Raw genomic sequence first — 25,775 nt, 5'->3', positions numbered from 1 at the left:
ATAATCTTCTAGTAATATTCAAGTGTGCTAAAATATTGGCTTATTTTTAGTGTTAAATTACTGGCACATTCAGAATATTTCTACTCATTTTTATTATATTCATACTGTATATTATTTTTGCTACCTTATTTACTTTTTGAAATTTTAGTTGATTAAAGGTTTTTTTTTTGATTTCTTAGATTTTATCTAAGTTTATAAAGCAACCATGAACTCTTATGTCTATCTGTGTGATAGACATAAGAGTTCTATTATTTAGATAGCAAACAAAATTAATGTTCACTATGCATTACAGTACCTTGACCTTCAGAGAATGAGCCTGGCTATAGAAATGCTTATTTGTCAGGGGGGTGCTTGTCTTGATCAATGATGAGTATAATTGTCTGAGGATGCTGAGGGACTCATTCCAGATGTCAATCTGAGGTCCAGATGAGTGACCCTTTAATAGGACAAATAAGACTCTTAGAGCCTGGCTCTATCTTACCTCTATTTCGTTTGCCTATTGGTGACAACATAATACCGTATGAGTGTGCCTTTTCCTTCTCTCAGAGCAGGGCAGTGGCATCTTAACATACAGTGCAGTATGCATCTTTAGACCTGCTAATTGATTTCAGACTTGCTTCATTGTTCTTGTTTTGAACAGAGTGGTAGAGTTGTAGATAGATGTATATAGGAGATATATTCTGGAGTAATGAGTGAGGAAGCAACAAAAAGTGAATTAGGAAGGGGTCAAGAAATTATGTACACTGGAAGTCTTAGATAAAAATAGGAAACACTGCATGCCTGTATTAAATCATGACAGTGGTACTTTGTTACTTTTACTATTGAGTATTTTCTGAGACTGTTTCTTTGCTTTTCTTTCTGTTATGTTTTGCTGAGTTAGCATGAGGTCCTCCACTTCAGAGGATAGGGGTGAGTAGATGCACCTGGCTTCTTTGAAATCCATGCATCATGTGCTCTGTGCCAGGTCATGAAGGTCTCTGGTTGCGTCTTTCAGAGGCTTACAGGAAAATATTTTTATGGTGTGTTCTTTAGTTTGGTGATTGTCTCTAAATCATTTCTGAATCATTACTATTTATTTTATTTTTTCTGATATTTGCATGGAGAGACAATTATAGAATTTTGTGGAATTGTATGTTTTTGCTTCATATTGCAGAGAAATATCCTTTTGTGAAATTCAATAATATCATTATATTATTGAGGTTTCTCAAACAATTAAATTCTTAATGGTTTGAGAATGTTGATGCCATGATTATTGTGGTCAGATTATTACATACATACATACCCTTAGAACTAAAAACTGAATTTACCAAGTTGCAGGATACATGGTCAATTTACAAAGATCCATTGTGTTACTATATACTAACAGTGAACAACTGGAATTCAAAATAAATACCTTTTCTGGTAGCACAAAAAGTAAATTACTTCAGTGTAAATCAGATAAAGCTATGTATGAGATCTGTGTGAAGAAAATTGCAAAATGTGGGTGAAAGTGTAGACATATAGAGATATTATATGTTCATGTATCAGGAGGCTCAATATGGTTAAAGTGTCAGTTCTCTCCAATTTTAATTTTAGATTCAGTGAAATCCAAAGCAAAATTCTTACAAGCTCCCTTGAATATGACAGCAAAATGATTCTAAAATTCATACGAAAGGCAAGGGAACTAGAATAGCATTAAAAAGTCTTAAGAAAAATCAAGTCAGAAAACTCATACCACCTTATTTTAAGGCGTATTATAAAGATATCTTAAACAAAATAATGTATTGGCATTGTCACATAGGTCAAGCAAGATCTTGATATCTGTGGGAAATTTTGGTAGTAAGGCATGTGGGTGCTTTCTGGATTTCTAGGAATATTTGTTTATAGATCTGTGTTTTGTTTACTTGCTGTTTTGGGTTGGTGTGAGTTTATTGAGTTGTGCACTTTGTGTATACACATTTTGGTATGTATATTATACTTCAATAGAAAGTTAAAAGATACTCTGTCAATCTAATCTAGATACTAGTTAATAAGAAATATTGTCCAGTTGATTGTGTGTTATTTGGACCTGGTGACTGATGTCCTCAGAATAGTCAGAAATGTTCTCTTTTTAAAACAAGCATTAATACAAGCATAATACAAATCATAAGGGAATAGTTTATTTATGTATTCATATATTTACATATTCATTTATTTGAATTCTTTTAATTATCAATTTTTTCTCTTTTATGAAAATGTGCTGAACAATTTAGAATAATAAATATTGTGGTACATTTTGGCATTAGTCTTTTTTTTAAGTTTTAAACAGTAAATTCTATTTTTTAGTGTACAGTTCTGAGAGTTTAATGTGTGTAGATGCACATAAACATAACCATAATCAGGATATAGCTCTGTCGCATCACCCTATAAAATTCCTCTTTGCTTTTCTTTCACAGTCAAAACCTTCACTCTTAAAGCCTGGTAATCCCTGATCTTATTTTGATCCATATGTTTTTGCATTTTTGAGACTGTTATGTAAATGACATATAGTGTATGACTTTTTTGTGTGTGCTGTATGGTGGGGTTACATTTCATTATTTTTCTATATGAATATCCCATTATTGCAGCACCATTTTGTTGAAGTTTTTGTTTGTTTGGGAATTGAACCCAGGTCTCTTGCATGTCAGTATATGACTTTCGAAACTTTTTATTCAGCATTATTTCCTTGAGATGCGTCCAAATTGTAGCTTGTATCAATAGCTTGTTTCTTTTCATTGTTGAATAATATTTCATTCTATGCATTCCCTGTCATTTATATCCATTTCATCCTTTGAATATTATTGTGTTATTTCCGGTAAAGCTTCTATGAATAAGTTTTCTCTAAGGCTGGTGTCATCAAACGTTTTTCTTGATAGATCAGATAAGACATATTTTAGGCCTGTGGTCCATGTGATTTCTATTGCAATCTACTCAGCTTTACTGTAGAATGAATGGGTGTGGCTATGTTTGCATGAAACAACAAAAAAGAGGATGGCTTCTGGGATGTAGTCTACCAACCCTTGATATAGGGTATAAATACTCAAGGTGGATTGTTGTGCTGTATGCTGAGTATGTGTTTCATTTAAAAGAAATTACCAAGGTATTTTCCTAGGTAGTTGTACTATGTTACATTCCCCCAGGAACCATTGAGATATCCTGATGCTCAACACCTTTGTCAGCACTTAGATAAACATTATTTTTTTTTAGTCATTCTAATGATTGTGTGCATTACATCCTTTCATGGGCTTATTTGCCATTTATATATCTTTTTTGATAACTTTCTTCATATATTTTGCCAATTTTCTAATTGGATTACTGTTTTCTTATTTTGAATTTAGAGAATTTTTAATATACTGAAGACAGAAATCTGTTGTGTTTGTTATGTGATTTGCAGATATTTTTCACACTGTGACTTGTCATTTCATCCACTAGACATCCTCCTTCTCAGATCAAAGATTATTAATTTTTATAAAATCCAATTAATGTTTTTCTTTTATGATTCATGGTTTAGGTGGCATATTTAAGAACTCTTCACCTACCCCAGGTAAAAAAGATTTTCTCCTGTTATTTCTCAAATAATTTAATGGCTCATTTAGATTTATAATTCATTTCTAGTTAATTTTTGTATAAGGTGTGAGGATTAGGTTGAGGTACATCTTTTTGCATAGGCATGACCAATTGTTCCCAAACCGTTTATTTCTCCATTTAATTGCTTTTGCATCTTTGTGAAAAACCAAGTGGCCATTATTCTGTGGATGTGTTTCTGGACTCCCTGTTCTGTCCCATTTACCTGTGTTTCTCTCTTTGTGGATTCTATGATGTCTTAATTATTTTTATAGTAGTTTTAATATCAACTAATGTGGCTTTCAATTTCATAATTTTTTCAAATTGTCTTAGTTATTCCTTTGCTTTCATACATTTTAAAATCAGTTTGTTATAGCTGCCAAAAATTCTGCCACAAACTTGTTATTGTATTACATTTTTAGAAAAATTGGGAATAGTAAATGTATTGATTATATCAACTCTTAAGTTCATAAGCTCAGGTTTTTCTCTTTATTTAGGTGATCTTTGATTTCTTTCATTACCATTTTTTAGTTTTCCATATACAAACGATTGTGTTTTTTTAAATTTGTTTCAATTATATGTTGATAGTATATAGAAATACTGTTGATTTTTGGATAATCATTTATCCTGTGACAATCTTAAATTTGCCTAGGATTGTAGCAATTTTTAATTAGTTTTTTTGTTTGTTATTTGTAGTTCCTCTCTTTCCTCTTTTCTGCCTTCCAGTGGGTTACAAGAACAAATTTGAATATTCCATTTTGATTTATCTATAGTATATAGATAACTATTTTTCTTTCATCTAAGAGTGTCGTTATTTCACCTCCGTTTCTGTAGGATATTTTCTCTGAATACAGAATTTTGATTTGATAGTTATTTTCTTTTGCTTCCTGAAAATTATTTTGTGTCCTCCTTCTGGTGTCTCTGGTTTCTTATGAAAAAATGTGGAGCCACTAGCACCTGGTAGGGTGAGGGAGTGTTAACTGCAATGGCCTGTATTAGTGGAGGGCAGGCTTGTTCTTCAGATAACTGGTAGGGAGAGGAGGAGGTACTGCCTCATTAGTTCAAGGTATGAGTGAAGACAGCTCTGCTCAAGGTCTCCTCTGCTGGAGTGTTATTGTGAAGAGGGGTCCTGTGGTCTTCACCCAGATTAGGGCAGGAATAAGTAAAGTTCATTCCTACAGGGTTTTGCATTATGTAGGTCTTTGACTAGAAAAGGCATGGTTTTTCTATAGCCTTTTTTTTTTTTTTAAATCTCCCCCTTCCATTGTTGTGGCCTACTTTAGCTACCAGACTAGGACATATAAGAGACTTACAAAAGATAAAGAAAGGAAAATGAGGAATGCACTTCTGGGTGGTTCCTTAAGCCTCACGGACCCTAGTCAATCTTTCAGCTTGTTTTAGCATTTCAGAGACTATACATCAGTTGCTATACATTTTTTCCCAAGGTTTGTGTTTGTATTTTATGGGAGGAATAAGAAGGAATGGACTTATTCCCTCTTGTGTGGAACCAGAAGTTCTTCCATCAATCATTTTAGTTCTTCATTTTCTTTCCAGTTCATTTATATTCATGTACTTCATACAAAAGATATAGTTTCTAATTATTTATATGAATAATAACTATTCAATATGATTTAGTAACAACATAGATGAGTATAAAATAAAAACAGGAGTTTTTCAGTCTACTCTACAGGTAGTTTTCCTAGAATGAAAATTTTTCACAATTTGCTAGATCCCAGTTAACAAATTGTCTTTTGCTATTACCCAGATTTTGTATTTGTGTACAAGCACTCAACTAGTTGAAACTTTGCTAGATGTTTGAAATTGAGATTTTAAAAAATACAATATTTGAAACAATATCAATGTCCATATTAATAGGTCAGAATCAGTGTCTTTGGATGGATGTAGTGGATACATAATTGTCAGTGCCTCAAGTTTATTTTATATTTCAATAATATTTGTCTTATCATAAGAAGCAAGTCTTCGTATACTGACCTCACATTAATTTCTATCTGGACATACTACAAATTCAGCGACAGTTTTCCTTGGAATAGGTAATATTCCATTCTTAGATTTCTGGGTTTTTAAAAATTTTTTGATATCAAGAAGTGGTCTCACATTAGTATCTTTCCAGATTATCATTATAACATTAATATTTGGGAATGCTGACACATATTTGATGTCCATTTTGTATGATATCCATCATTTCAAAATTTGGGGCATGATGACACCTTAAAATGTTCTATACTCCAAAATATCTTACTAAGTAACCCATATTAAATACTCAAATGTATAATTTATTATAAAACAAAACACGTCCTCTTTTAATCTACTGTTTCTATTATCTTTGCCAATGAGAATGGACAGTGTGAATTACTCTAGTAAATTAAAAAATATATTTCTCTTGATTTTTGTTATCATTTTTCAATCAGAATTATGGGTTTTTCATCTTTAGGGTTGGCAAAACTTATTTAGCAAAGTTTGGTAAATAACTGAGTATTAAAAAAATCAGGTTAAATATGAGCAAATAGTGATGTACATGAGATATGATGGATGTATGAGATTTGTTTTGGGCCTAACCGTTTGCTCTTTCTTAGAGAATGTTCCCTGTGCCTTTGAGAAAAATGTGTATTCTGAAGATTTTGAGTGATGTGTTCTATACGTGTCAATTAGGTCTAATTGGTTTACAGAGTTGTTCAATTCCTCTATTTCTTTTTTGGTCTTCTATCTAGTTGTTATATCCATTTTTGAAAGTAGGTATTGAAGTCTCCAGCTAATTATATAAAACTGCCTGTTTGTCTGTTCAATTCTGTCAGTGCTTGTTTCGTGTATTTGCGTCTCTGTTGTTAGATGTGTATATGTTTATAATTATTACAATTTCTTAAGAATTAATCCTTTTATTAATATGTAATATCCTCCTTCGTCTCTTGTAACATTTTTTACAAGTCTTAAAGTCTATTTTTCCTGATCTTATTTTAGCAACTTATGCTCATCTTTGGGCATTGTTGGCATGGAAGATCTTTTTCCATGCATTTGCTTTCAAGAATTTGTGTCCTTTAATCTAAGTGGACATAGGTGGAACATAATTTTCCATGCCTCCAATTGTTTCCTTGTAATTGGAGAGTTTAATTCATTTATATTTTATGTAAATACTTACACAGAAAAACTTGCTTCTGCCATTTTGCTGTTTTCTATATGTCTCATAGTGTTTGTTCCTGACTTCCTCCATTATTGTCTTCTTTTTTGTTAAACACATATTGTCTAGTTTACCATTTTAATTTCCTTTTGTTTCTTTTACTATATATGTTATTTTCTTAGTGGTTGCCCTAGAGATTACAATTAACATCTTACTTTTTAACAACCTAGTGTAGAGTAACAGCAATGTAATTTCAATAGTAAATAAAAACTTTACAACTATATATCTTTGTTTCTTCCTCTTTATGCTGTTATTGCCACAGATTCCAGCTTAATTAATTGTGTGCCCATCAAAATAGATTTATAATTGTTTTTTAATGCAGTTGTCTCTTTTTTTTTTTGGCATGGACAGGCCTCAGGAATCGAACCCAGGTCCCCTGCATGGCAGGTGAGAATTCTGACACTGATCCACCATTGCACTACCCTGCAGTTGTTGTCTTTTAAATCATAGAAAAAAAGTGTAGTTACAAACAAAAATATATCAGTATTGGCTTTTATTCTTAATTTCATGTTTACCTTTGCCAAAGTTATTTATTCCTTCATCTGAATTTTATTAACTGTCCAGTTTTTTTTTTCATTTCACCCTGAAAGGCTTTTTTTTTTTTTTTAGCATTTTCTTGTAGACCAGGTCTGCTGGCAACAAACTCAGTTTTTATATATCTGAGAATGTCTTAATTTTTCCCTCATTTTTGGAGGACACTTTCACCAGACTAGACTTCTTGAGAAATTTTCTGTTTCAGTACTTTGAAAATGCCATCCACCTGCCTTCTGGATACAATGGTTTCTGATGAGAAATCAGCTATTAATCTTATTGAGGATTTCGTTTACGGGATGAATTGCTTCTGTCTTGCTTCTTTCAAGATTCTGTCTTTTGACAATTTGATTATGACATGTCTTGATGTGAATTTCTTTAAATTTATCCTACTTGGAGTTCATTGGACTTCTGAATATGTAGAGATTATCAGATTTGGTCAGTTTTGGCCCTCCTTTCTTGAAATGTGCTTTCTGTCCCTCTGTCCCCTCCTTTTTTCTTAGATATCCCATTCTATGTATATTAGTACACTTGATGCTGTGCCATGGTCTTTTAGATTATCTTCATTCCTTTTTTCTCTGTTCCTTGAACTGGATAATTTCAATCTATTTTCAAATTTGATGATTTTATATACTGCCAGTCAAATCTGCAGTTCAGCCATTCGTGAATTTTCCATTTCAGTTACTGTATTTTTCAACTGCAGAATTTTTATTTGATTAGGTTTTTATAATTTCTGTCTCTTTTTTGATATCCCTTATTTGGTGAGCTATTATTTCATGAGTTCCTATAGTTTAAAAAAACTGGTTGCCTTTAGCATTTTGATCATATTTAAAATGGGTGATTTAAAGTAGTTTTCCAGTTAAGACCAATGTCTGGGTTCCTCAGTGACAATTTATATTGTTTACTTTTCCCCTTGTGTAAGGAACATGCTTTCTTATTTCTTTGCATGCCTTACAATTTTTTTTGCAAGCTGGACATTTTGAATATTATAATATGTAGGAGCTAGGAAAATCAGTTAATCCCTCTCCCCTGAATTTATTGTTCCTGCTTATTATCATAATTGTTTGCTTAATGACTTTATTGAGCTACTTTTATAAAGTTTGTATTTTTTGTCATGTGTATCCACTCTCATCTCCATTTCATTAGAGTAGTGGTCAGCTTATGATTGTACAGAGATTTACAAAAACCTGGAACCAGAAAATCTCCCGATTTCTGCAGACAGGCTCTGTGTATATGTAGTGACACACCTTCAGTACTCACCCAAGCAGGTTAGAACTCTACTTTAGTCTTCACTTCCTGGTTCCCCAGTTCCTTGCCACCCAGAGGATAGAGCTTAGGGCTTTTTATTGTCTTTACTGAGCTTGCTTAGAGTCCTACTCTTGTGTGTGGCCTTCTATACTCTAAGGAATGCACTGGATTTTTCAAAGCTCCCATTCCCCAAATCATCTCATTCCCCAGCCTTTTTTATCAAGCTTTTTTAATTTTATTGTTTGCCTCAGTATCCATTGCTATCCGTTTTCTCAGGCAGCATGAACTAAAAAAATTGCCTGTAAATGTTTTCAACAAATGCTACCCCCCTTACTCCCTACTACTAGCTACTTCAATATTGTACAAGTTCTGAATTAAAGAAGATAAAATGAAGCCTTTTGAGTTCCTATTTCAGGGAGCTACCCGACAGATCAAAATAAAAATTCAGTTCTATGTGAATGAAGTCTTTTCTGCTCATTCTAATACCAGTTTCTGGAATGGATGTTGTTATTTTCAAGACTACTGGGGAAGGAAATGGGACCAGGGTCAGTTAAAACACCAGAAAGCTGTCTTAATCCTAGATTTGGCTGGGTTGGAAAAAAAAATGTTTGCTTGTTTGTTTGTTTCCTTGATTAAGAGGATTCTGCTAGCTTCAAGATTTTTGTTATTTTGCAGAGTACTCAAAAAGTTGATTTGGACTATTTATGTCAGTTTTTTTTTTCTTTTATGCTGGGATTTATATTTGGAGTTCCCAACTTTAACATTTTATTTGACATAATTTCTCATGTTTTTTATTTGCGTTTTGCTATTGACTGACGCTGAGTAAATTATCATGTGCTTGTTTACATTTATATATCATCTTTATAAAAACGTTAATTCAGAATTTTTTTTCAATTTTAATTGGGTTTTCTTACTGATTTTAAGAGTTTATATATATTCTGGATGCAGATCTCTTATCAGAGATATGATTTCTAACTTTTTTCTCCCATTCTATGGATTGTTCTTTCTCTTTATTGATGGTGTCTGTTGAAATGCAAAAGCTTTAAATTTTGATGAAATAAAATTGATATTATTTGTCCCTTTTAATCTGTAGATAAACTTAAGTTTCCCATTGTGACAATATTAAATCATCTAATTTATGAGATTATACTTTCTATGAAATAAGGATGATTTAAATTTTTCTCTTTGTTAATGTTGTGAGACTTTTACTGTAAACTTAATGGTAGCTGTAGGTTTTACCTAAATGTTTTCTATCAGAATGACAAAGTCTGCCTACTCCTTTTTTTTTTTTTTTGGGTAATTTTATAATGAATGGCATTTGGAGATTGTCAAATGCTATTTATTTATTTATTTGACATGAACATGTGTATAGTAATGGGCATGTGGGAGTAAATTTACCCAAATAAGTACAAAAATTTGACACTGAAAGCCACTAAACATTTTTGAAAGAAATAAAAGAAAACCTAAACAAAAGTAAAGACATCAGATGGCTTAATATTAGGAAAGGGTTTGTTTTCTTAATTTTTTCTTCAGATTGTTCATTGCTAGTGTGTAGAAAAACAATTTTTTTTGCTTGCTAATTTTGATCCCTTCCCCATTGTTAATAAGCTTTGAACCACTTTATTAAGTCTTAATAATTTTGTATGGATTACTTTGAATTTCTTTATATAGGGACATGTCATATGAAAATAGTTTTACTTCTTTCCAATTTGGATACCTTTTATTTCTTTTTCTAATTGTTCTGGCTAGATTGATAGTATTGACTAGCTGTGGTAAAAGTGGCATCCTTGTCTTGTTCCTGATCTTAGGGAAATGCTTTATGTCTTTCACCATTAAGTATAAATGTTAGTTGTGAGTTTGTCACAAATGCCTTTTATCTTGTTGAGAAGTTCCATTCTATCCCTACTTTTCTTAGTGTTTAGATGAAGAAAGGGTGCTAGATTTTGTCCGATGCCTTTACTGAATCTATTGAGATAATTATGTGTTCTCCCCCCTTCATTCTATTTATCTAGTACACCACATTGATTTTCATATGTTGAAACACCTTTGCATGCTTGGAATAAACCCACTTGGTCAACGGGTATCCTCTTTGTAACATGTTGTTAGATTTTGTTTTCTAAGATGTTGTTAAGGACTTTTGCATTTGTATTCATAAGGGCACATGGTCTGTAATTATCTTTTTTTGTGATGCTTTACCATATAAGAGTGATACTGGCTTCATAGAATGAATTAGGTGGTGCTTCCGGTTCATTTGAGAAGGATTGGTATAAATTCCTCTCTTAAAAATTTTTGGTAGAATACACTAGTGGAGCTTCCTTGTTCTGAACTTTTCTTTGGTGAAACATTGACTATTGATTCAGTCTCTGTACCAGTTATATGTTGAGGTTTCCTGTTTCTTCTTGAGTCAGTTAAGTGAATTTGTGTTTCTCTAAGAATTTTTGCATCTAGTCTAGATTACCTAACTTAATATAATTGTTCACATTATTCTCATAACTCCTTTTATTTCTGTAAGGTCAATAATGATTTTCAGTACTTTCCCTTCTAATTTTAGAAGGAAAACTCATCTTTTTTTATTTGTCTAGGTGAAGTTTTGCCAGTTTTATTGATTATCCTTCAAAGTACCAACTTCTTGTTTTGTTTATTGTGTCAGCTGTATTTCTATTCTTAATGTCACTTACCTCTAAACTTAATTATTGCCTTTCTTCTACTCACTTTGAGTTTACTTGGCTCTTGTTTTTATTTCCTCAAGATAGGAAGGTAGGTTATTAACTTGAAATCTTGTTATTTTTTACTTGAGTAAAGTAACTTTATTTTTTATCTGAAGCATGCTATATAAAGGTGATCACTTTCAAAGTAAAAATAAGAATGGCCAGAATAATTTTACAAAAACTTTTCTAGAAATAACATAGTTCTATTACATTTGTAGCATATGCCTAAAAGAAAAGTAAAGAAATATTAACCTAGTGCTCAGAATCTAACAATATATGTATTCCAGGGGTAGGGGTCAAGATAAAGGCATAGTTTACACAAGATTTAGAAACAAAAACAGGTTCTTTGAGAGCTTTCTCGCCCCTTAAATGTTTCACACTGCCCCCAAATTCAATTATGGAAGCACAAATTATCTCAAACTCAGTTTCACTTTAATATGTAGTAAACAGTTCATATACTCAAGTTTTATTAAGTTGCTTATAGAAACTTAAAGTCAGGAGCGTGACTTAGGATCTGTACTTTTTATGTCAAGTGCTTTAAGCAGTTGAGGGCTTCCTGTATTTTTCCACACTCTTTTAGTTCTTTTCCACACATTATAAGAGTCTCATAGCCTCCACTGTCCTATCCTGGGGAGAATTAACGGAAGGTTTACCAAACAAAGGCTTGCGGTCACCAGCTGAGGCCTCCTGAGCTAAAGCATCAGGCTTAGATGTAGCTAACCAACTGGACCTATTTTCTGAAGACAGGATTTCTCTGGAAGTATCCTCTTCTGTGTACTCTGAGGCTTCTCTGCTGCCTTCCTCTGTTCTTTCTTCCAGATAATCTCCAGTATCATTTGCTTCCCTGCTGTTAAGTCTTTCCTCCATATCCTCCACATGATCTAAAACCACATTAATAAGAGACCTCCTAGAAACCAGAGATCTTCTAGAGTTTATAGACTTATGAAATCTTATTTTTAATATGTTCATAAATGTAAATTTCCCTCTGGGCACTGCCTTTATTACATTCATAATTTTTTATATATTGTATGTTTGTTTTTATTCATCTTATTTTCTAGTTATCCCTATCGTTCCTTCTTTAACCCTTGGTTGTTTGAGTCTCCTATTTAGTTTCCACATATTTGTAAATTTTCCAGTTTTTCTTTTGTTGTTAGTTCTAATTTCTTTCTGTTGTGTTCAGAGCATTTACATCTTATAATTTCAATATTTTTAAATGCATTGCGATTTTCTTGTGCACTAACATAGTCTTTCTTGGAAAACCATCTGTGTGTACTTGAAAAGTCTGTGTTTTCTGTCATTGTTGGGTGAAAGTTTCTATATATGTCTGTTAGATACTATTTATAGTGTTGTTCAGTCTTCAGTTTTCTTATTGGTCTTTTCTTTAAATATTCGATCCATTATTGAAAGCATTGCATTGAAATCTCCAACTCTTACTGTAGAACTATCTGTTTCTCTCTTTGAATATCGTCAGTGTTTTTTTCAAATAACTTGGGGCCCTGTCATTAGGTGCATATATGTTTATACTTGTTAAATATTCTTGTATAATTGACCCTCTCATCTCTATATAATTTCTTTCTTTGTCTCTTATAAAAGTTTTTGACATAATGTCTATATTGTATATTATTAATATAACCACCCAAACTCATTCTGGTCACTATTTGCATGAAATGTTTTTCAGTTCTTTCAAAAACTAAAAAACTGTTTGTACTTATGGATCTAAGATGTATCTCCTATGAATAGCATATAGTCATATCATGTTTCTATATCCATTCTTCTAATCTCTACCTTTTGATTGGATAGTTTAATCCATTTATATTTTAGACAGTTACTGGTAGGGGAAGATTTATTTCTGCCAGTTGATAATTATTTTTGTCTTATGCCTTTTTTTGCCCTCATTTCCTCCATTAGTGATATCCTTTTTTTGTTTTGATGACCTATTTCAATGAGCCATTTGAATCACTTCTTTTGAGTCATTTTTTCAGATATTTTATTTATGGCTTCTATGCTGATTACATTTATTGTCCTAAATCTGTTGCGACTTAGTTTGTGTTGATTCCAACTTGACTTCAATAGCCTACACACACTCTGGCCATATATTGTTTTCCTGATTTCCTTGAATTCTTTGCCCATATTTTCCTTTACTTCATTGATCCTATTTAAGAGAGTTGTTCTAAGATCTTCAATTAGTAACCCCATAGATTGAGCTTCCTTTGGAATATTTTCCATCAAGTTCTTTTTTACCTGTATCTGGATCATATTTGTTATTTCCTTGTATGTTTTGTAATTTTTGTTGAGAACTAGACATTTTCAGTATTAATGGAAATCTTATCCTTCCATTCCTCAGTCTGCAAGATTAAGAACAAACAAAGAATGAACAAAGACAAAAAATAGGAAAGAAAAACAGACCCCCCAAAAACAAAAAAGGAGGGGGGGAAGCATGCACTTCTCTGTATTTGACTTTGACAGTTTTATATATTACCGCTCAGGTATTTTGCAGAATATCCTTAAATTTGGGTTTTTCTGAATTGGGTGGAGAAAAAGTTGCTGACCTAGGTAATTTTGGCAATGACAGGTATCTGTAACGCTAATGGAAAGATTGTACTTAGGACTGTACTATAGTTGGTAAAGTTCTTTGCCATGTGGGCATGGGTTAAAGCTTATTAAACTATTATAAACACATACTGAAATTTAACAATTAAGTCAATGGAAGATGATGGGGGCCCTTTTTTGGTGTTAGAATAAGAGGGTGCATAAAAACAAGGGGGAAGGACTAGAATTATCCACATGGTATTGGATTAGAATTGGAGAAATCAGTATTAACTCATGCTTAGCTTACAGAAGATACAGATGGATGCATATGGGAATATTCATGCATAGGGGCGCACTCTTGGGTTGGTGTGCACACATATAATCCCTTGTTCTGCCAACTTAGGGGACCTATAAGCGAGAGAAATGAGGTTTTTATAGTGAAATGATTGATTCTTATTGACCTACCCATACTTCAGTTCTACTGGAGATCTCTTGCCACATTACTTTGAATGTTGTTCATTTACCATTTTCTTATGTAATAATTTCCGCAAAGCAAGTTTTGAATCATACTATGGATTCACATAACCTGAAAGAAAATAATATGGCTCTAAACTTTTATCACACTGTAAGTAGGGACACTTGCATTTTTGAGTTTGATGCCTGCATTAATACCTTATGATTCCTCCTACTTAGAGTAATGTAAAGAACTTGGAAGTCATTACTGTCTTTCTTACTACAAAAAAAAATAAAATAAAATAAAAAACAATGACTTCCTTTGGACTTCTCAGAGAAATGAGGTTGCTTGCAAACTGCTATCCCAGAATCTGGAGAGACAGGTACTAACTAGCCAGAGAGATATAGCACTTCAATTTTGCTTATTTGTAGTATACACCACTAGATGCTAAAGCTGTTAGGAACACATACTTATTTTGATGAGTTTCTGGAAGTTGAGTATGAACTAGTCTAAGAGCGAGAAACTCCTGACAACCACAGTCGCTGGGGAGGCCCTCAAATTTTAGGGACTTGAACTCCAGGAATTCCATGGCTTTGGCCAAAGAGAAAAGTAGCCATTGTGTAAGCTTCCCAGGTTCTTTTCACTACCTAAGTACTTTAAAGATAAGTGCCATTTCCCCACTTCCTGTTCTCAGATGCACTTCACTGGAAGTTTGCTTTATGCACGCAAGTCAGTGCCCATAGTGAGTGGAATACTTGCACCGCAGAACTAGGAATTAAACATTTCTTAGATTTAAAATTCATCTAAGAACACGTGTTCACTTTTTTGTTGTTGTTAATTTAAATTTGTTGATAAAATTTTATCATTTTTTATTTCTTCAGTGGATGTCTCATGCTCCATGTTTCAGTGTCCCAATAATACCCCAGTTAATCCCTGAAGCATTATTTCTTTGTTTTTTTGATGACTATAGTTCATTTCTAATTGCATAAATATGTTACTTCAATATTGAAGTCAAAGCCATGGTTAATCATAAGATAAATTAACATTCGGTATGTTTACTTGGAATGCAGAGGCTGATAGGAACATGGTGGATTTCATCATCCAAACAAGTTTAAACTTGATAAATTGATCACTAAAGGCATTTATTTTTGTTTTATTTTTATTTTTTTATTGTATAGTGTAACATATATCCAAAACAAAGAAATAAAAAAATTTGTTTTCAAAGCACTCTTCAAAAAGTGGTTACAGGATAGATCCCAGAGTTTGTCATGGGCTGCTGTACGATCCTCTCATATTTTTCCTTCTAGCTGCTCCAGAATATAGGAGGCTAGAGGGCTTAATTTCGTTTTTATCATCACAATCGATTTTTCCTACTTTTTTTGTAAACAAGAATGTATAATAAAGCTATAAATTTCAAAGCACAACACCACAATTAGTTGTAGAACATATTTCAGACTTTGACATGGGTTACAATTTCACAGTTTTAGGTTTCTACTTCTAGCTGCCCTAAAATATTGGAGATATTTTACAAGAGATATCAATGTAATGATTCAGCATTCATATTCATTTATTAAGTCCTGTCTTCTATGTATAATTCCACCATCACCTTTGATCTTTCCATACCTCTATTTGGGATTGTTTGGGCTATGGTAATTCTAAATTTTTGCTATTGGAAGGGTCTGTCACTAATATGGGGTAGGGAGATGGAACTATCTGATAATCAGGAGAGGCTGTGCTAGGTTTCAGGACTTATCTGAACCAGGGACCCATCTGGGGATTGTGGGTTTCTGGAAAGTTACTCTCGTGCTTGGAACCATTGCGGAATCTTACATATTGCCCTAGGTGTTCTTTAGGACTGGCTGGAATGGTCCTGGTTAGGGGTTGGCAGGTTATGAAAGGTAGGAAGGTCTACCTGAAGCTTGCATAAGAGCAACCTCCAGAGTAGCCTCTCAACTCTGTTTGAACTCTCTCTGCCACTGTAAAGGCATTAATTTTGTGGAGCATTTATCCCTTGAAGTGCAGAGAATTGTAGAGAAAGAATGCTTTTGGTGCAGGAGGCTATATATACCTTAAATGCACGTGTACCTAAATAAGCACATACAACATTCATGCATGCATACATAGAAGCATATACATATATGTACTTACTTAAGTATATACTCATGTGTATTAATGGTAGAAGTAAATGAAATGTAGATGTAGTATGTGAACCATTGGGAAAATTGTAATCCTGTGTATTTTTCTCAAGTATGCGTTTCACTTCTCAGTGATAGTTGCCACTGAATGAATGACATTATTTTCTGGTGGTCATTGCTTTCTGTCCAAGTCCATTTATTGGTGATTACATCCAAAATCTTTACTTCAGTGTTGAATTCTAATATGTTGTTAGGAAAATGCGTATTAACATCAAGTATGCTTCTATGAAGTCACAGAAAGGCAAAGGGGATGTGGCATATTTTAACATCCATACTTAGTAAAAATAGAGAGATTGAGGGTTGAAGGCTTGAGACCTGATAATTATATAATAGCAATGTTTTTGTGCAGGTGGAAGCCCCTTGAATGTCTAGCATGTTTACCTGCATATACACAGGTATCATTTTTTTGCAGGCATACTTAATTTACTTTTTATTAATACCTAGGATGCAAGGAAATCACTGGAAGAGCTGTGGCCGGTTCTTCAGAAACCAGTGTATTGCTCATGAAGGCAGGTGTTTTATCCTGTGTGTTGTTTTGTTTTTCTTAGCATGAGGTACTGATACTGAATTCTAAGAATTTGTACACCTGCAGGGAATTCTTATCATAATACAAATGGCCTATTGATAGTCATTCCTTTCGTATCATAACTTTTCCCCATGCCCCATGACTTGTAAACTGATAATGTAGTGTGGGAAATGCTTTAAGCAATGGGCTGCCCAAATGCCCAGCTGAGAGTTTAAAAGTTCCATAGTCTATAATGTGAATGCATCAATGATCACACCCAAAATACATCCATTGGAAAGATGGACAAAGTGTGTGAGATATCTCTTCCATCTCATTTCATTGAACTGAGCTCCTGCGTGTTGTCTTATTCAAAGAACATATGAATGTATTAGCATTTCCATATATCCCCTTCATGCTCCTAATTTGCTTGAAAATTTCAATTTCCTACAGTCCTGAAGTCAGTAGCAAATTTTCACACATCTGTGAATAGTAGACCCTGTGGTTGAATGGATGCTTTATGAGGGCAAGAATTCCAACAAATACATAGATTCTGTATGTTGGCGTATGTGGAATTTTGGTGGGAACATTGTGACATTTCATGGAAAGTCCTGACATTTTATTTCGTGACTTGATTTAGCTCTGATCTCTAGGAAAACAAAAACCCATGGTGTTAGGTTTAGAGTCTAAGGCCGTTGGAATTAGACATGTTTTCCCAGAGTTTTCATTTGGTGAGGAAATATGAGTGCATCTCTACACCAAATACCTTTTAAAAAATCTGTTTCATCCATGAATATCAGTGACCATAGCTGTGTGGAATTGGCTTAACACAGCACCACAACTGAAATAAAGAATTTAACTTCATCTAAGGGTTCTTGTGGGGTAATTGCCTCAAAATAAATGTTACTGATGAAAACTTGGTTGTGTGACTTTACCTTTGTTCTGCTCTCAAAGTAATAAAGCCAATATGAAAGTGTCAGGTACTTGAGATTACACACTTCCAGTGAAAGACTTGGCAAACACAATCCAACCTACAAAGTGACCTTGTAGCGTAGATTTTTGTATTGGTCTTGTGAGGTGGTGTGAACTTTGTCTTCTGAACAAATGTTTGTTCAGAAGCCAGAAGTGGCTTCTCTAGATGGATCTTTGGCTCTGTGGCCTTGTGTCATGATGTGCCCCAATTAATCCCTAAAGTGTTATTTCATTGTGGCTTTTGCTTTCTGGCCAAGAGTAGTTCATTTCTGATTGTGTCTAAAAATCACCAATGTTGAAGTCAAACCTGTGCTGAGTCTCAATGTAGATTAGCAGTAGATGTCCTTCCTTACAGTGCAAGGACTGATGAGGAAGGGAAATGTGTCATACTTCATTTTCTTAACTTGGTCAAATTCTACAAATTAATTTTTGAATCTAGTCAGTTTATATAGCATGTTCCTGTAGTGGGAATCTAGGGAATTTTTGAAAAAGAATGTTTTGTAGCAGGAGATTACACCCTACATACATGTATACCTAGATGTACACATTCAATATACGTACATCTGTTTATTTGTAAATAAGTACATTCATACATCATGCATAAGTATGAAATACTTTATAGTAGAAGAAGCAAATGAATTATACATGTAGCATATAAATTTGTGGAATAATGTGTGTTTCTCTTTGTGCCAGTGGTTCTACATACACATAAGAAAACGTGCTTGTTTTCTCTACACTTCTCAGTTGGAGTTACCAACAAGTAAATTCCCTTCTGATGGGAAGATTCTGCATTTAATTGGACATCCAGAAATGAAAGGATGTCTCTGACAGTAGCATGGCCCAGAGACTTCTGGAAGCCAGCAGATCATTCAGGGCAGTAGCATTTTGCTGAATGAATGTTCTCCTATGGAATACATGGCCAATGGGAAATTATTTCATGTTGTGTCAACGGCATGCTGATATCCAATCCATGTGTCTCCTGTCTCTTCTCCATACTCAATGGCATGAATCTGTAAATGCCAGGGTACTGAAATCCTAGAGTTTATAGACAGTCTAAATCCACAGCTTGCAGATTAAAACTCCAGGGAATAGGAATATGCTTGGATTGTTGATGACACCCAAATATACATTCCCTGGAAAAGCTGAACAAAATGACTGAGAAAACCCTACCATCTCCTCTCTTTGAACTGATGTTTTGTATCATGTCTTAATGTAAGTAATATGTGAGTGACAGAAAATATCCACATATTCCCTTCTATGCTCACATACAGTGGCTGTAAATTTGAATATCTCCAGTAATTCAGGGACTCAAAAAATTTAACCTTCTGCTTGGACTTGATGAGGAGATCCCTTGATTGAATGGATCCTTGGTGAGGGCAGTATTCAAAGAAAATACACAAATTCTGTGAATTAGTGGGTGACATTTTGGTAGAGAAATTGTGATACTGTAGCTTAAATTTGTGCAAGCATTTTAGACATTCATTTAGCACACAACTCACTGTCTTAAAGAGAGGGTCTTTTGGGCCATTAATTAAAGCCTAAATTCCAGCATTTAGCAAAGATTCCTGTTTTGGAAGGTAATTTGTCTACCAGTGATGATTGGGTTTATTTAATTGGAACTAGGGAGGTGGATTTTGTAAATCAATTTTACACATTCCCTGTATCCAGTAAAAAGGACTTGTCCCATGTTACTTAATTATTTATGTCCAAATGAAATGAAAGTGCTGTGTGGGCTTCTGGACAACTGAAGAAGTAAACAGGAACAGTGTTCCTGAAATGGTTAGATATTGTTACAGGTGATTTGCCATTTTTTTTTTTCTGTAAGCTGTCATAGGATCTCTATGGTTTTCTGTGGGAATGATACATTCTTCATAGTAGTGTTTGGAATGGAATGTTCTGGTGTCTTTGGGTACAAACATTTTGGAAAATTGCCTTAATTTACTTATAGTGTATTTTTCACAGAATTGAGCCTGACCTTTCCCTTAATTGGGTATTGAAGTGATCCATTGGCCCTCATTCACTCCCATAAAACTTTTAGAAGCCCTGAAATAAAATTGCTGATTGCTGAATTGTGGAACTTTGAACATACTTTATTTCCTAAGTAAAGGTGTTTCTCAGAAAATGCCACCAGTTCACTTGCATCCCTATCCTCAGTGCATTTCAGTGGAAGTTTGATTCATCCAATCCTCTGTTGCCCATAGCTGTGCAGAATTGATAATTATGATAGCAAAAATTGAGTGCAGAAATTAAATTCTAAGAATTGATGTGTGTAATTGTCTGTTGTTATTGTTAGTTCCATGGTTGATTTTGTTGATGATTATATTAGGTGTGGTTTAGGTGAGATTTAGTTTAGGTGGTATCTGGCCACGTAATGCTTAAGAGGTTTGTTCCTTTGTATTTTCCATCTGCAAAATCAATTGATATGTGGGTTGACTCCCCTCAGCATATGAGTCCTGGGTAGAATTTATATATGATTGTATACATTGGGTTCTTGTGTGCAGGCACAATGATGGTACTAATGATGAATTTAGCTTTGTCATCTTTTGCTCCTCTGCTGTCAATACATGGAAGCCCTTTTGTTGTGAAACTGCCAGATATTTGGGAACTGCTCCATTTCCTGTAAGAGACCTAACGTACCATTCTGTATAAAAGTTCATTTGATACAGGGTTCACTATTGGTCTAGTGATGGCATGTTAGCTTCATTGTTGTGAACAAATATGTGTATTGAATGAAGTATAGATTGTTAGATGATACCTGATCAGAAGGGCAGGGGTGCTAGTGGATGGCTCTACTTATGCCTGAGATGTTATTTTCTGGTGGTCACTAATTTTTGAATAAGTTTGTGTACGTGTATACAGTCATGTATACAGTCATGTATACAGTGGCTGAAAGTGGCATATATCCATATTCACACTTGGTCAAATTGGACAGATTGAGGGCTGAAGGCATTGATTTTAGGAGCACATTTCCTGGGTGGAGACCTCAGAATTGTATACCAGGAAGGATTTTGCATGTACCCTGGTAAGCATGTCTACCTACATACATAGAACATATCTACTGTCATACCGAAGTACCGACATTCATACATAACATAAATTTCTATGGAAATTTGGCGTTTTTCTTTTACCTGTAATCCTGTGTATGATTTTCAAGTATGCATTTTTTTTCTTTATACTTCAGGGGAACTTGGGAGAAAATCCTTGTGGATGACAAGAAAACTCTCCATTTGTGTAATACCCAAATATGAAAGGGAATCCATGGACAAAATGTGAAGATTCTTCAGAAGCCAGTACATTATTATTGCTTAATTACTGATATTCTCCCAGGAATACATACAACTACAGAGAGCTCTTGTCATATCATAACAGATCTGCTAAGATTTACTCTTTGAGAGTCTTGGTCTTCTCCATACTCAATGACGTGGCACTTGATGATCCAATATGAGAAAATGTTTAAAGCTATCTGCTGTCTGAATGCCAAGTTTGGAGATATAAAATTCAGTAGTTGGTGAATGTTTGTATATTAATGACACCCAAGATGCATTCCTTGGAAAGCTGTGCAAACTGAATGAGAAATCTCTACTCTCTCATCTCATCGAAGTGAGGTACAGCATAGCATGTTCTTTCATTCCAAGGCATATATGAATGAGAGACAGTTGCCTTTTGTTCTTATGTGCTCCCACTTAATACTTGAATATTTCAGTTGCCTTCAGTCCTTCCATCACAAGAAGAAAGATACATTTTCACATGGCCATGGATGGTAGGTCTCTTGGTGTCATAGTTCTGAGGGCAAACCTTCCCAAGCAAGTTCTGTATATTGGTGCTTGTGGATCAGGCAGGGATATTGTCAGATCAGTGTACAAAAGGCACAGGCGTTTTAGACCTTTACAGAGAATCCTTAGCCACTTATGTCTAGGAGAAGGAAAGCTGGTCCATGGTATCAAGATTAGAGTCTAAGGCAACAGAATTAGGAATATTTTCCTAGAATATTTTATTGTTGTGGACATTTGAGGGCCAATTGTGACTGAGTAGATTGAAATGGAACTAATTATATAGATGGTTGAAAAACTCTTTGGGGCACTCCAGAATCCAGTGATGGTATGGAGCATTTTGCTGTTATATCAATATCATAATAGGGTCGAATAAAAATTCAATTTGACTTGTTGACCAGAAGAATAAAGCAGGGAGAAGTACTAAAGAAAAATGGATGCTGTTATAGGGGATTTATCTGCTGGGATTTCTCAGATTTTCACAGAGTTTCTATGGGTTTCATAATTAGGTATACGTAGTTTTGCCTGAAATGGAAAGTTCCATGAGCATGTGTGGATGCATTTGGTTAGACTGTCTTGATTTACTGATATATATTCCATAGTAGTAATCATGAGCTTTCCGTTATTGGAATGCGAAGTGAAATTGGCCCTCTATTGATGCTTAACAGTATGTTAGAAAAATGTAATCTAAAACTCTGTCTTCATCTTGCCCTTGTTCACAGTATGTTTCTTAAGTGAAGGTATTATTTTTAATAATATCCCATTTCACACACATCTCTTTACCAAATGTACTTCAGAAGATGAGTCCAAAGATATGACTACAGGGTTGAATTCAAATGCCTGCCGAGTGAAAGTTTATATTAATGATAGGTGTGCTTCTTTGGAATACATTGCTGGGTGTCGAGAGAAATGTGGTGTATTTCATCATCCCAATGTGCTCATATTCTGGATATTGATGGCGGAAGTCACAGATATTTCCATAGTTGGAGTCTAGGAAAATGTAGAGAAAGTGCTTTTGTAGCAAGAGGAAACACCTGTATACCTAATTGTGCATTTTTACACACAATGTGTGTGTCTTATCTTACCTTATTTTACCTAAGATAAGACACTTATAGGTACGTACACACACACATAATTCCTCATCAGTGTACGCTGTAGTTGAAGTTAACGCAACGTTGTTTTAGTTCTGTTAGACTGTCAAACTGAATATACCAGAAATGAGTTGGCTTTTAACAGTGGGAATTTATTGGTTAAAGCTTACAATTTCTGAGGTCATGAAAATGTCCAAATCAAGGCATCATCAAAATGATGCTTTCTTCCTGAAGACAGACTACTGATGATCTGAACTCCTTTGTTAGGTAGCAGGTGCATGGTGGTCTTCTATCCTCTCCCTTCTTTTCTAGGTCCCTTTGCTTCTAGCTTCTGGATTAAGTGACTTCCTCTCTGGTTCTGTGGGCTTTCTCTCTCAGATTCTGTATCTTTTTCTCTGTCTCTCTTTCTCTCAGTATTCACTCTGTTTATAAAAGATTCCAGTAAGAGAATTAAGACCCACCTGGGCATATCTCAACCAAAATAACCTAATCAAAAGGTCCCACCTATAGCAGGTTCATCCTTACAGGAAGTGATTAACTTGGGGAACAATTTTCCAGTATTCATAAAGCCTCAAAACCACCACAAATGTATATGCAGCACATAACCAGTGGAAAAGTTGGCATTGCAGGTTTTGTTGTATGTTTCTGAAGCATGTGTTTGTTTTCTCTGCCTTTCTCAGTTGGAGTTGCCAATAAATGAATGCCATTTTGATGTGAAGATTCCCCACTTCTCTTAATACATGTAGACTTTTGGAAGTCCTAGTGAGCAGCGTGTGGATCAGAGACTTCTGGAAACTGGTAGATCACTTGGTATGGTAAGTGTGTTGTTTTGTTCAGGAGTACAAAGAACTAAAGGAAACTGTTTCTTTTAATGTTACTAATGGCATGTTGGGATCCAGTCCCTGTGTGCCTTTCCTTTTTTCTCTGCTCAATGGCGTGAGTCTTGACATTCCAGGCTACTGAGAACTTTGGGCTTAAGGGCTCTCCACACACCTATCCACTGTTTTAAAATAAACACCAAGGTCTAGCAATTTTTTTAGATTGATGAAGCCACCCAAATATGTATTCCTTAAAGAAGCTAAACAAAACAAGTCTAAAAATCCCTTCTGTCTCTTCTCCCTGCCTGGAGACACTACACATTTTCTCAGTCCAAGGAACATAAGAGGGACACCATCCATGAGTTACCTATTTTGCCCACACACAATACTTGGAAATTTGCATGTCTCTGTCTGTTCGGACATTAGAAATATTCGGTTTACACATGGCCATGATGAGAAAAACTCATGCAATTGACCCTTGTTTGAAGATGTTATTCCTAGGAAATGCAAGGGTTCCTAGATTTTGTGGGTGCAGATTTTGGAGGGAATGTGTAATACCATGGTTTGAGTCTGTGTAGGTCACTTAATCCTCATATACTCTTCAGCTATCCATCTCTTGAAGAAGTACAGCAGGTTGGTAATATAGTAAGAGCCTAAGGCAAGTGCTTAGTAACCTTTACCTAGAGTTCCTCATTTTGAAGGTGATTTCTGTGGCAGTAGTGATTGTGATGATTGAATGGGGACCAGGGATTTTGATGTTTTGAAATCTCTTGCAAGCTTTGCCAGAATGTCTTAAAACTTGTTCTACCTTGTAACTTTGAGTAGCAACATCAAAATGAGATGAAAATGCTGTGGTGGCTGCTGGGCCAGATGAAGAAGAAACTGGCAGTTGCTTATCAAATGATTGGATGTTGTTAAAACTGGCTTATTGGCTGGTTTCTTCAAGTTGTTTTGGGTTTCCTACAGGGTCCTGTGGTAATAGAAACACATTCTAGACATCAGTGTGTTCTCACATGTTGGTGTCTAGAATAGAATGTTCAAATGTGCTTTGGTATGAGCGTTTTGGCAGATTGTCATGGATAACTTACAATATGTATTTCACAGATTTTAGCATTAAGTTTCCATTCAAATGGGTATTGAAGCAATCCATTTGCTCTCCAATTTGCCCTCACCAAACTTTTAGAAAGCCTGTAATGGAATCATGGGACTTTGAACATTCCTAAATAAAGGTTTTTCTTAAAAAATACCCCCATTTCACCTGTATCCTTCAGTGGCCATGTGATTTATCTCATCCTCTAGTGCCCATAGCTATATGGAAATGATGATTTATGGTACAAAGAATTGAGTGCAGATTTTAATTCCATCCAAGAGTCCCTCTATGTGGCTGCCTTCATTGATGTTAACTTATCATGATTGATTTTTTTGTGGTGATATATTTCACGTAGTTTAGTTTCAATTTATCAATATCTTGCCAACGTATACATGTTAGGTGTGAGCCTTTGTATTTTCTGTATGCAAGATGCAGTAGTGTAAGACATGTTTCCCCCTTAGCCCATGAGAAATCACATACGAGCTTGTATTTGTGTGTCTTTTTTTAAGGTTCTTTTGTCCAGACATGAAGATGGTACAGGTTAAGAATTTAGCTGCGTTGTTACATTTCTCTGCTGGAAAACATTTTGTTTTTAAAATGCAATATATTTGGGAATTGTCCCATTTCAGTAAGAGTCATAACATGCATCATTCTGTATATATAATTAACCCTTAAAACAGGGTTCTGCATTGACTTAGTTGAAGGCATTTTATCTTCATTGTGGTGAATAAGCCTTGTTTCAAATGAGATGTGAGATATGTTGAAGGATGTTTGTTCTATAGTCTAAAGTTCTAGGATTTCCCATTTTATGCCTAAAATTTGATTTTCTGTCAATTATTGCTTTCTGACCACTTCATTCATAACTATATGTGCCCGTGACTACAACATTTAATTCTACTAAATTTTTAGGAAGAATGTGTACTAACATTAGGTGTGCTTACATGTGTATCAGTGGCTGAAAGACTATTTCTGCTTCAGAACTTTAATGAGCTAGACAGAGGAAGATTTGAGGCATCAGTTTCAAGGAGCATAAGTCAAGTTGTGAGATCTATTAATTGTATACCAATTTTTGTACAAGTGGAGGAAGCATAAGTGTTATATAACATTTCCACC

At 34.5% G+C, this 25,775-nt stretch overlaps 1 long non-coding RNA gene and 4 other non-coding genes across 33 annotated transcripts in view; all 5 read left to right on the top strand.

The window, feature by feature from the left end:
- Positions 1 to 25,775, top strand: part of LOC143652395 (uncharacterized) — a 156,144-nt gene that overhangs the window by 26,737 nt on the left and 103,632 nt on the right. For 27 of the 29 annotated variants that reach the window (XR_013160608.1, XR_013160630.1, XR_013160634.1 and 24 more), the window contains exons 2-3: positions 21,075 to 21,498; positions 23,435 to 23,569. This is a non-coding gene — a long non-coding RNA (uncharacterized LOC143652395). Of the gene's footprint in view, positions 1 to 6,544; positions 7,142 to 21,074; positions 21,499 to 23,434; positions 23,570 to 25,775 lie in introns of those variants that run through there. The other 2 variants (XR_013160610.1, XR_013160626.1) reach the window with 2 other exon arrangements.
- LOC143652898 (small nucleolar RNA SNORD109A) lies at positions 358 to 424 on the top strand. The gene has a single exon (XR_013160945.1). It is a non-coding gene; the product is annotated as a small nucleolar RNA SNORD109A (small nucleolar RNA).
- On the top strand, positions 17,186 to 17,277 carry LOC143652836 (small nucleolar RNA SNORD116). Its single transcript, XR_013160891.1, has one exon. It is a non-coding gene; the product is annotated as a small nucleolar RNA SNORD116 (small nucleolar RNA).
- LOC143652833 (small nucleolar RNA SNORD116) lies at positions 18,996 to 19,089 on the top strand. Its single transcript, XR_013160889.1, has one exon. It is a non-coding gene; the product is annotated as a small nucleolar RNA SNORD116 (small nucleolar RNA).
- LOC143652834 (small nucleolar RNA SNORD116) lies at positions 21,412 to 21,502 on the top strand. Its single transcript, XR_013160890.1, has one exon. It is a non-coding gene; the product is annotated as a small nucleolar RNA SNORD116 (small nucleolar RNA).

The sequence above is a fragment of the Tamandua tetradactyla genome, chromosome 12, assembly GCF_023851605.1.
Source record: "Tamandua tetradactyla isolate mTamTet1 chromosome 12, mTamTet1.pri, whole genome shotgun sequence".
NCBI classification, from domain to species: Eukaryota; Metazoa; Chordata; class Mammalia; order Pilosa; family Myrmecophagidae; genus Tamandua; species Tamandua tetradactyla.
Note: the sequence above shows the minus strand (reverse complement) of the source record. Positions and strands in the feature narration are given on the sequence as shown.